Source organism: Chiroxiphia lanceolata, chromosome 6 (genome assembly GCF_009829145.1).
Source record: "Chiroxiphia lanceolata isolate bChiLan1 chromosome 6, bChiLan1.pri, whole genome shotgun sequence".
Classification (NCBI taxonomy): domain Eukaryota; kingdom Metazoa; phylum Chordata; class Aves; order Passeriformes; family Pipridae; genus Chiroxiphia; species Chiroxiphia lanceolata.
The window spans coordinates 7,975,573-7,987,697 of NC_045642.1; the positions used below are offsets into that span (position 1 = coordinate 7,975,573).

At 39.5% G+C, this 12,125-nt stretch overlaps 1 protein-coding gene across 2 annotated transcripts in view; it reads right to left on the minus strand.

Moving 5' to 3' along the window:
• Positions 1–7,481: 7,481 nt before the first annotated feature.
• The window catches only part of WT1 (WT1 transcription factor), a 52,782-nt gene continuing 48,138 nt past the window's right edge, over positions 7,482–12,125 (minus strand). For both annotated transcript variants that reach the window (XR_004357545.1, XR_004357544.1), the window contains exons 10-12: positions 10,741–10,747; positions 9,954–9,961; positions 7,482–7,492 (exon numbers count right to left, since the gene is read on the minus strand). The gene's annotated coding sequence lies outside the window, so the exon portion shown is untranslated. The remainder of the gene's footprint in view (positions 7,493–9,953; positions 9,962–10,740; positions 10,748–12,125) is intronic.

A 12,125-nucleotide genomic window follows, 5' to 3' on the forward strand; every position in this document is an offset into this window, starting at 1 on the left:
ATGTCATTACTTTAAATCAGACTCACCAATTCTGATAATATCTATTATAGAAATAAAAATATTAACTTTTACAGCTGTGGGAACAACACCAAACATCATCAAAGTTTATGCTGAAAACTATATTTAAAAGCTTTACGTAAATAAAATGCTACTGCTTTAAATAAAGACCTGTTAATATTCATAAAACAACTTATAGACTGAGTATATGGGTCTTAATAAAACACACATGTATCCTATCAACATTAAAAATGCAAGGATATGACACAATAATCAGGAGATTGTTCCTCTATAAAAATAATAATCTCCAGTAATCTTCAAAAAGATCAATGCAGTTTCAGATATCTTAGAATATTCTAATATTGTGGCATATTCACAACCATTTGTTAATTCAGAAAATATTTATCAGCTCAAATACAAGAGGACCCAAGTTCAAATCAATTTTACTCCATGTAAACCATGCCCTGAAAATCTTGTGTACCTCAATAACCCGCAGTAAAAGGAAAATAAAAGGTAGTATTTTATGCAGTATTAAGAAATGTCCAGTATCCTAAAAGGCAATAAAAATATTGTAAAAAGAGAAAGGATTCACCTAATGCTTGCAATAGTAGAATTAATGTTTTATAATAGTTTTTTCCACGCACGCATGCCTTTAAATATAGGGAGGAATTTCTTGTCAGCCATTTTTACCTGAATAATCTCAGTACCATTCTTTCAACATGTACAAGTGCATCAAGACTTGGTATTTGTGAATACATAAAGACATTTCACTGCTAAATTGGCATTGCTGGGGAAAAGTCACTAAGGCAGGGATACACATCTTCACAGCATTTCAACCTGTCTTTAAAAAATAGGGTATTTTTTAAATAAGTGTGTACATATGTTTGTGTATAGAACTGTCCTGTCTGAAAACCGTGTCGTTTGAAGAGTGCAGAACCAAAGGCCAGCAAACATTTCGTGACACAGAATCTGAGGCACCTTTGTTTAACGACCCCCTCCACGTGAAATTACCGATAGCAACAAGGTCGAACGAACCCACGAAACTAGGTGTACTGCATGAAACCACTACTAAGACTGCCAAAAAAAAAAAAAAGTACGAAAGAACGTACCTGTAGAGCGCGGCCAGGGAGGGGAAGGTGTTCGCGCTGTGCCCGTGGCAGCCGGCACAAGAGGGAGCAGTCGGGTAACATTAACGAGGCTTGTGACCCTCCTCGGCGAGGTTCGGGAGAGGTTTAGGGAACCTCAGCCTGCTGCAGAGACAGCTGCCTTTCAGAAACCACCCCCCCCCCGACAGGCCCTCAAACAAGCACCTACCGAAAAATGAGAGCTTCCTTCATCCCGGCCACCCTCCCCACACGCCCGCTCCGGAGCGCGGCTTCGGCATTTTCACCCTGCTGCCTCGCTCAGTGTTTGCAGCTCTTTGTTAAAAAAGCAAAATGAGCAGTGACAGCTGCAGTCTGGTTGCTATTTTTCGCCCTGGATTGCAATGTCCGAATGTTTGTGGGGATGAAAGAACTGCTGTGCAATTGTTTCGTTTTGGTGATGCAGCAACACTGCAGATCAAGCGAGTTACAGAACATCAGAGAGTATCACATAAATCTGTGTGCTCCTGCATTTTGATTCACTTCAAACGCTCTCAGAAAATGCTAAATGGCAGCTTTTCCTCCATCCCGAGGGCACTGGTGGGTTGCAGTGCACACTGAAATATACCGAGAGGAATTTCTAAGTCACTGGTGCTTGTGAACCTGATTGTTTTGCTGACAAAAGTGATCCTTCTGCAGCAATCTGAAAGATTCTCAACCCAAGTTCGTTGCCACAGTTTACTGTGGTGTTCTTCCAGATTCACACAGCTGTAGCACTTCCTGTGTTTGCTGTCTGGAAACCACCTTCTCTGATACCCAGGGCTGTTTGCTCTTTAAGGACTCCAAAAGCTTTTAGCTTCATATTTGCAAAACATAACATAAAACACAACCACCTTCTGTTAGTGACTAGCGATCTTTGGTAGCACAGCTAAACACTATTTCAAAAAGAAAAAGCTAGAAGTGTAATTATCCCTGTAAAAGAAGTAAATTTTGCACCAAGGTGCCTGATAAAAGCTGATTTAAAAAAAAAGAAAAACCAAGCAAGTAAATAGATTAGAAAAATAGACAAGAAGCAGTGAAGCAGGAAGAGTTAATTTCTAATCCAGAGGTTCAATTAATAACTACTTCCTATGTAGCTGACATATTTCATAAATTAATTTACACTATTATATTTAAGTCTTTATAACAACTTGGAGAAAAAAACCCTGTAAGTTACCAGATGTAAAAATCTTCCATCCAGCTATTATTCTTACTAGTACTTACTCCACTTCTCAGATAACTTTATAAAATAAACTCATAAGCACAAAACCCCACCCAAATTCCACAGAAGCCAGAGTAACTCCTTCCACAGAAGCATGTGAGAACTTCACTGGCTTCACGCTGCTCACTACACCACAGACCACAATCCATCCATTAGCATTTTGAAAGCCACTAAAATACTAAAGGTTCATGCACAGGTAGGATACACCACATCATTTTTTTTTAAAAAAAAGCCACAGCTTTTTAATTCTTGCAATCAGTTTTACATAAGCTTTTTCATAGACTGAAAGGATCACCACCCCAGCCGAACCTTAAAAGTACTACTCTGCAACACCTGCAAGCAATTTTTATCTCCCAAGAATTGCTGATGGTAAGTTTTGCCAGCTGAGAAGACCATGATCATCATTAAAAGAAATGCAACAAAATCCCTTAAGTGCAGCAGCATCTGAACTGAAGGTCCAATAAATCAGCCGGTTAGTTTAATTATAAAGAGCATGTTTGTGGTGGAATCACTCCAAAAACATTACAGATAGGCCAATTAGTTACAGGCTTTCCTTGGGATAAAGTGAACGTAAGCTGTATTCTTACTTCTGTAGGTTGCATGAAGATTTTCATCTGGAAGAAGAACTTCAGTCATTTAGATTCACATTCTCCTTTTTGTTTTTTACTTACTGCATGCTGTTGCTAACCAAAGGAAAGATTTAAGGGTTTTTAACCAAAGTATCTCTTGGAAGTTCCAAGTAAAGCCTTGACAGGGTCCAGCTTGCCAAGAACTGTGCTTTCTACCACAGAGCAAGGAAATCTATCCAGCTTTTTTTTTTTTTTTCCCCAAGAAAAAAAGACGTTTCCTTTGGAATTTATTTTCTCTTCTAACGATTCCGTGTGCTCAGTGCCCAAGGCAAACACACACCTTTCCCCAAGGACAGGGAAACCTCCAAGCGCCCCAGGGGCTGCAGTGGCAGGGAAGCCCCAGCCCGGGCAGGGTCCCAGATTCGTGTTCCCACTCAGGATACAGCCCAGGCCAGCCAGTGCTCCAGGGCTGTGGCTGTGCCTCCACCCGTGGCACTGCTCCCCACATCACCCACAGGTTGTTCCTCGACGTTTTTCGTGAGGGAGACCCAACATTTTGCTCAGAAATACCATCGCCTCCCATGGGTATGGACCCGGTGCCGGAGGCGGGAGGGGAAGCGCAGAGCCCGCTGCCAGAGAGGGCTGAGAAATGGCTGGGGGTAGGGAAAAGGTCTCGACCCGTGAGTGTGTGTGTTTTAAGGAGAGGGGCAATCTCTTTAGGCCTTGCATTTGACCTCCTTACCTCAGGAAAATGCTGTAATCTGAAGGACTGCCCTTTTATTTTAGAGGATAATTTGTTCTAAATACATGCACCATCAGGAAAATAGAGAAATAAAATGAGCATGTTCCAAACCATCCATGATACACTTTCATTACACAGCACCCTGTGTGTTACCCTGCAGCCCTGACCACTGGATGAATCCAGTCCCCACAACAATGCTGACATCCCTGATGTGCCTATGGAGGAAAAAGACATTTGTTTTATCTAGATTAGATGGTACAAAGGAGGATTGTCCCCATGCTGTCACCTGATCCAAGACTAGTTTTAACCAACAACACGAAGCAGATCTGTGGTACACGGTTACCTGGAGTTTTCTTCCCTATAAACTATATTGTATCCCAGTGAAGGATTTGCACCATCTAATGAGAAAGCAGTGAGCACATCAGAGCAAGCCTGGCTTTCGTGAAAGTATTAGCCCTGGGCAGGTTGTTAAAAGGGCCTCTGGAGCACAGTCATAAAAAGGGGGATGAATTTCAAAGGTAACTCAGCACAACACAGAGCCGAGCAGGAGCAACTTCACGTAACTGCCAAGCAGAACATGGCTGACACTCAACAATTCAAAAAAAAAAAGCAGAAACATGATAAGAACAGAAAGGATGTTCATTTTCAAGCAGAAGATAAGATATGGAATAAAGTTCATTCTCAGAATAGTGCAGAGAAAGATTTTTATGGCTACACTAGCCCTAAACCAGAAGATTTTTTACCAAGTTATTTAAGTAACAGGGTAAACTCTGATTACTGTACACAATGTGTGCTGCTGTGGGGTGTAAGTCCTGGTACCACGGGGGATTCTGGAAGCCCTTATTCTGGAGCTGTGGTAGAATTAATTTTTTATATTCTTTACATGTCCATCTGATTTTATCTACCTGGACATTACATTTATTCCTTCCTTTATGTTCTTTTACCTCAGTCATTCTGCTTTTAAGTCCCTCTCAAGAAAAGGTAACAATGACAGAGAGGGTGGTAACTGTGTAACCTCTCATATACAAATTGTGTTAACTTTCCTTCCTTTTTCTCATTACATATGCATAATTTCTATCCATGTACATCTTGGCTTAATGATGATCATCAGTAATACACTGGAGATGGAGAGCTTGGGAAGGTAGAGGTGCTGAGCAACAGAGGTCAGCTCAAGGAGAGGACTCCTCACTGTCTGATCAGCATGGCACACCCTGCAAAATTAAGTGGAGAAGAAGGAAACAACTGGATTGACAAGGCTTGTATCACCAGCAAAACAAGGCAGGCAAACAGGACTGGGGACCATATTAGTTAGGAAGGGACAGGTAAAGCTGTACATGGGTTTTAAGCCAAGGAAAGAAAGTTGAAGTAGAATAAAAGTCTACTAGAGAAATTCGTAAAATTATGTTAAGTTTCTTATAGACCTATCTCAAAGTATACATTTAACCTTCCAAGGTGATCTAGGACTCTCCTAAAGTGTGTAGTGTGAGTACATGGAGTCTGTTATCAAACCAGGAACGGATATGAATGACCTTTAGCTGTTGGGAAGCTGGTGTTGCAATTACAACTTGATGGAAGCATTGTAGGTTCACACACTAAGTCTCAGTTTCACCACCATTTCAGCTTCCTTCATGTCCTTGGGCAAATCATCTGATCCTGACAGGTCTCTTTGTTCTCCTGTAATACAAAGAATTATATTGGTAATATTATTGTTGGTAATATTTCCCTTTGCCTATTTTTTGTCTGAGCAGGCAATAAACTCTTCTGAACAAGGACAGCCTGTTGCATAGAAGTGGTACTGTAATGAAAATAATATGATTCCTGAGTTTGTTTCAGCCTGTGAATTCTTAGGTAAGGAGAAATACCCATGTATGAAAGACTTGATGACATTTGCTGAAATGTTGTTAATTATTATCTACGGGGATACACCAGAATTCACCAGAAGTTCATTAGTCACCTTCTCAGGCTGTGAAGACATATTTGATTAGTTACACATGGAAAGGAACAGCAGACTTTTCCAGTGCCCCTCTGTCCTACTGTTCCTTTCATATTTTTCTCCCACTCTCAGCTTCACTTCTTTTTCCATGTTGCCTCTTATAGTTTGAATAACTTCCCATCTGCCACATGCCAAATCTCCTTTAGATCCTTCCTTAAAACCACTTCCTTCTCATAGCCTACTTAGGCTGATATTTTCACCAAGACATCTCCATTCATTCCCCATCTGAACTATTGTCCCATAAATCATATTTGTCTTGCTTAGATTGTCAGCACTAAACATAAAGCATGTCCCGGACATTCTAGCAGTCATTCCTAGTCTGCTGCCACATGAATGATAGCGGGGTCTTGTATCAATTTCTGTACATTTCCCAGCAGGACGGAGGAGAAAAGAATAATTCAAAGAACTTCACAACAGCCCTCAAGGCTTGTCTCTATTACGCAGCTGGGAACAAACATTTCTTCCTCCTGTGAACTACAACTCACGACATTATTAGTTAACCAAAGGTTAAATGCAAGTAACAAATGTTTGTTCCCATTACATCCGACAGTTCCTTTCACGTATACAAACATCTCAGCAGATATTTAAATGTGCCTTTCCTCTTCGTTCTGGAAGCGAATGTTTCAAATGACGTGGCAACTGAACCTAAATAGAAAAAATAATTATTAATCCTTAAAAGTCAATAACAAATAAGAGCTGTTTAAAATTTGATGAGAAAGCTCTGTTAACAGTTTTCAAAATTAATTTTGTCAGGTCATATTTAGTCAACCAGCTTTCTATTTCAATTGTGGAGATTAATGTTTTTTTCCACGAAACTAATGCCAAAACTTTGACTCAGTGGAAATAAAGCATTAGTTTAAAGAGCTGCTCATTATCATTTGTTTTACCAGTAAAAAATAAATTTCATGCATTAAGATATAAACCATTTTGTCACATAACAGTATGTTGGAGAAGATGTGGAAGGTGACCTGTTGTACAAATAGCTCATCCACTGTTGCCAAGTTCCCAACTACTGTAACACTTGCACAGTTTATATGGAAAGAGAGAAGTTTCATAAGGAGAGTTTCTTGGAAGCACCTCTGCACCTTCAGCACGTATTGCTGCTGTGTGAAAGACACCAGCAATAGATCCCAAAGTGACCTTCTTGCCTGCAAAGACTTTATTCCCAAAAGAAAGCAGCAAAACTTGGGAGGTTCCAAGCACTCCTGGGAAATGACGAATAGAAATGGGTGGTGTCCGGTGTCTTGCAGGATAAATCCGTGTTTGTTTGTAATCAAAATAAAAATGTTACCTGAGCTTTGGAAATCTGTAGTTAATGTCTAAATGAGACAAGAAAAAGAAAATACAGGAACAATTATTTGTTTGAGATATAGTGACGTTAACTGTTAGAGTTGAAGTATCAAAAAATCATACCTGGAATTCTTGCAAATTCAGCAAATATTTACCTGCAAATTCTCCCAGAAAGTGCAGTGGACAGTAGTAGTTATTCTGAGATATGTTAAGTTGCATTATATCTCATTTTATACCATATTCAAAGTTTTATTCTCCCTTTTTGTTTGATTGTTTGGTTGGGTTTTTTTCCCTGTGACACACTCTTTTTGTCAATGTTGCTTTCATACCAAATTCTTTTTTCTGATGCTTTTTTCCCTACAGAATATTTAGACTGATCCTTAACCTACTAGAAGTGGTATTTTTGCCTATAAGGATCCTCTAAAACGACAAAGCTGAGAAGGCAGTGGCAGATAATGTCTTTGCAAGAGGGGATAGATGTATTGCAAAGGTTGAGAAGCTAAGGAATCTGCAGTATTCCAAAAAAAACCCCAGTGGATTTAATGGTCCTTGCTTTCTCTAAAATATCAATGCTTTGATGTGTGTCACATTTCCTGGATTCACCAGCACTGTGAATTCTGGGATCTTTGCAGACCGTTTCAGTTTTTGCTTTGGAATACATATGTTAAATATCTAGAGACACTGAATTATCTGAAGAAACTACTGGTGAAAACACTGTTAAAATACTGGCCATTCAGAGCACGTGTCAACGACACATGAAATGTATTTTCTGAAGTTGATGTCTCCAAAGTTCCTAGTGCTGGTCATGATTTTGGTTCTACAACATGAAATAAAGGATGGGATTTTTCAGAGGACAGATGAGTAGTTTCAGATGGCATTAAGTCTTCCTTCTAGAAAACAATACCTCTTTAGTTTGCCTCTACTTGGCTATTCAAAAATGGAAGCATTCAAAGTTTCTAGCTATCATGAATAAGCTGGGCATGTCTAAAACCACTGTGGATTCCTGTGCTGACTGCTTCTTGTTCCATGTCCAGGAGTGCTCAGTTTGGAAATAAGAACCTCATCTTTCTCTGTTGCCAGCCTTCCAAGTTCACTTGGATCTTCTTATGGAGAGACTTTTCATCCTTTTCACATTATTTCAGACGATAACTGTTCAGGTACATTTGTGAGAGCTCACCACCTCCATTTCAACCTCTCTGTTTCTAATTCAGGAATGCACTTCAGCAAATCCATCATTTCTAAACAGTGTGTAGACTACAGACATATTCAACAATTTTATGAATGGGAATGATTTCTTATAGACCATACAGCTGGAACCTACTAAATATGCCATGCAGCACAAGAAAGAATTATATCCAGTCTTCCCAAGCTTAACTGTTCTAGGAAAAAGCATACATGCACACACATACACACAAAACAAACACACAAAAAAAACCCAAACAAAAATCCAAACAAAAATCCAAAAAGGAAATATATTATTTAGAAATAAAATTGCTGGATAAAACTGAAGGAACAGGCTCCTTGAATGAACAATTTTACGCTGCCCTTCTTCAAAGTCAGACAGGACTTGAACAGTTGAATGAAAAAACAGTAGTTACCTGAATGTAGACTTTACAAAACTGGGAGTTAAGAATGAATTTTAGAGGGACTGCCTCAAGGAGACAGCAAGATTTTTTTAAATTACATTTGATGTTCTAATACCCTGAGCAGTAGTGAGTGATCCTGTTGTTAGGAAACCGGCCCTGCTGGACACAGGGTGCAGTTCAATCCAGTGCCTGGCTCTCAGAGAGGATGGTTACAGTCGAGGAAGATGCTGTTTACATTTCAGAAGCCTGTATATTTTTCCAAAAATAACTATCATCACCATCATCTGATGCAAAATCTGCAGCACAAGCAGTGATTCACCCCCTGATTACAGCAAGGTTTTTTAGGATCCATGCTCCCGTACCTTGAAAGAGTGCCAATACTCAGAGATCAGGAAAGTCAAAGTATTGTGTGTCCATGAGATATTGTACTGAGCACACTGTTCATTTCTTGATTCAATCAAATCTCCTTTGTTGAAGTTACTCAACGCTGCCACAGGATTTCCAGTCTCCTAGTAAAGCCCAGAGCTGTTATCCCAGCAGTCTGTTCTGGCTTGTTACACGACATAAAAAATATTTCTTGCAACTGATTAGCGAGAGATTGTTTTTATAACGGTGTGTTTCTGTACACATGCCCTCCTCCAATATCCCTTCCCTATTCCCAGGACAGAGATACCAACTCAATAGTCACAGACTACTATATTACATCAGAGAGCCTCATTAAATCACTGCAGACACAGTTATCTTTTGTATCCATCAAACCATGAAAGGTTACCTGAGTTACTAAAAAATTCCAGGCGTGTCTTCCTAATAAACAACGGTATAGTGATTAATTGCTAAAAGAATCTGGTGCTTTAGGAGTAGCTTTTATTTGGAAAGTCTAACATACTCATTTACCAGACAACTGAACTCTCCACTTCTCACTTTCTCGGGTCACCTGCAAGTACTAAAGATTTATGTGAGCAAGAAATATTGTTACTTTTTAACATGGCGATGTTTTTTTAAGCAACATATTTCAGATAGAGATTTAGCCCCATGATGCATACAAAGAAAGAGACTTTGCCTTGAGAGGATTTGGTATGAGCTGGGTCACAAAGGCAATTAAAAGTCGTAAACCAGATGTATTATGTCTGTTCTATCCTTTCCGTTTGTGTCAACGGGTGAAGTCGTAGCATGGTACGCCCTGGTTCATTTTGTCATTCTGAAGCTAGAAATTATGTAAATATAAAAGCAGCTCTCTTTTTGGTACTGTGAAAGATAGTAATTTTATTCCACTTCAGTGAATTATCAACTCAAAGCTGAAATTGCATGTGTGTTTTTAAAGAACCTGATTCTATTAAGAGCATTCTGTGCTCACTTTGACTGTGGTTAACTTGCTTTCTTCTGTATCCCATAGGACCTAGGCACAGGATGAAACATATGTAAATAAATCACACTATTAACACTGTGTTTTCATTCACCTGTGGAATCCTTCATAAAAATTACTGGCTCACTTTAAGTACACACTTTAACTTCCACGTGACTGAGCTGCACTTCCAATATGCTTTCTGCTTCCATGGAAGATCAGTTAAACACAGGGAAACAAGTAAATCATCTATGTTGTTGCTCTGTACAAAGTTACTCAAGTTAATTATATTTCTGTTGGTTTTGGCTAGAAACTAATGCTACAATGTTTACTTTAATAATTTGAAGTAAGCTCTGAGCCCCTTTAAAATCACACTCTGTGGAGTGCAAAAAACCGTAAACACTGCACAGCAAGGATTCCACTTGAAAATAGATTCATTACTTACTTGCCAAACTTCCTGCAAATGGGGAAGGATTACTACTCTTGGAGAGGTATCTTTGTAGGTAACTGCTGGCTAAACTGTTTCAATAACTTGGTGGCACCATGCAGATGGTACCTGTGGCATCGTTCCTAAATAAATGCTGTCTTTGAGAATCCACCTGGGGGAGAGTAAGTCTCTTTGGCCTCTTTGCTGCCTAGTAGAGTTGAGATCAGCACTAAGTTCATAGAACTATCTTATATGTTCCCTTTTCTGCTCTAGTCCCACTGTGTCTGCCTGTTCAGGAGGTCTCCAAAAGTGTAGGATGCTACGACACAGAGGTGTTGCCCTAATTCCTTCAGGTTTCCTATGTTCCCTGTGACACCAGTCCCTGAGATGGGACTAATCAGAATAGAGGGCAGAGATTTCCATGGCTGCACCTCAAAAAGTTCACCTTCACAAACCACCTGGTTCTTTCTTCAACTTGCATTGCTTGGGCTGTACTTGTGCTCTGATCCTCACCTGGTGGACTTTCAGGCTTGAGCTTGATGCTGGTATCTGCATTTGGTGGGGGCTGAGGGGGAAATGCCATATGTTGTCCCTAAATAGCTTACTTTCCATAGCCAGACAGAAATGTGCCTGTAATTTGCTTTATACTGCCAATACTTTTTGTAAGAGGAAATTGTTGGGGCACTGGAAGTTATTTATTTTGCACTATATTTTACTAGGTTATTTCCTGTTTTTCTTCCTGTTCCTTTGCTCTGTCTAATTTGGCAGATTGATTTTCTTCTTGCACTTTCCTTCCTTCTAGCTTGTTCTCCCTACTCACCATCTACTCATCCAAACTTTCTGGACATCAGTTGAATCTTAGAAAGTAGAGCTGGCTAAGGATTTCAACATTTAAAATGTGGATAAAGCTTTTCAGGTAGTTTAAACCTTCAGGGTTGCCCTTAGAGTGATGTCCAAACATACAAAACAGTCATTTTCTCTGTGATTTTTTTTGGCATATTAATTTTTCCTTTGAATTTATTTCCACCAAACTCATGTTACCCCATGTTCCCACTAAAGTCAGTTGGACTGGATTCTTCTGCTTTCTATTTTAGGTATTAGCATGTTCCCAAAGACCCAGGAACCTTAGTAGTTTTTCAGCATTTGGACTGGGACTAGTAGAGGGCAAAAGAATTGGGAAATAGCACAACATTACTGGTACCACCTGATGAATGCTGGGTCAAACAGTACATTTTTGGGCTTATGTAGGTAAGCTTACCTAAGACCTTTATTGCTGAACACTTTCACCTTCCTCTTCTGTTAATGTCAGCAAGGAATTGTTACATTAAAAAACATTTACTTACAGGTGAGTAAAATAGTGAAGTTTGGCCTCCAGCTCCACCTCTGTCCCATACTGCAGATTTTATTGTCATGTTAAGAAGTGAAAATTGTTCATTGCACGATAAAAATTAACTGTATTTCTGTGAAGGTGAATTTTCCAATCTATCAGCTCACAAATTTCTAGTGAAATGTTTCAGGAAATGAGCCCCTCTAAACTTATGTGTCCCTCTAGACTGAGATAAGTTGAACAACATTAGATGCATCTATACCTTGGGAACAGAGATCACTAAGTTCAACTCACAGAGAAATAGCCCCAAGGGAGTTTGGGCTTATTCAGGCTAGCCAAAGGCCACAGCCAGCACTGCAAAAATTCCAAAATTTGACATATTTAAGCTATTCATTCGAATTGCCAAATAGTTTTTAGACATATTGTTACAGAGCCCTGAATTGGAATTGCTCAGCAGTTAATTTTACTCATCAGCTGCATCGACACATGTTCAAGGAAGGCAGGAGTGT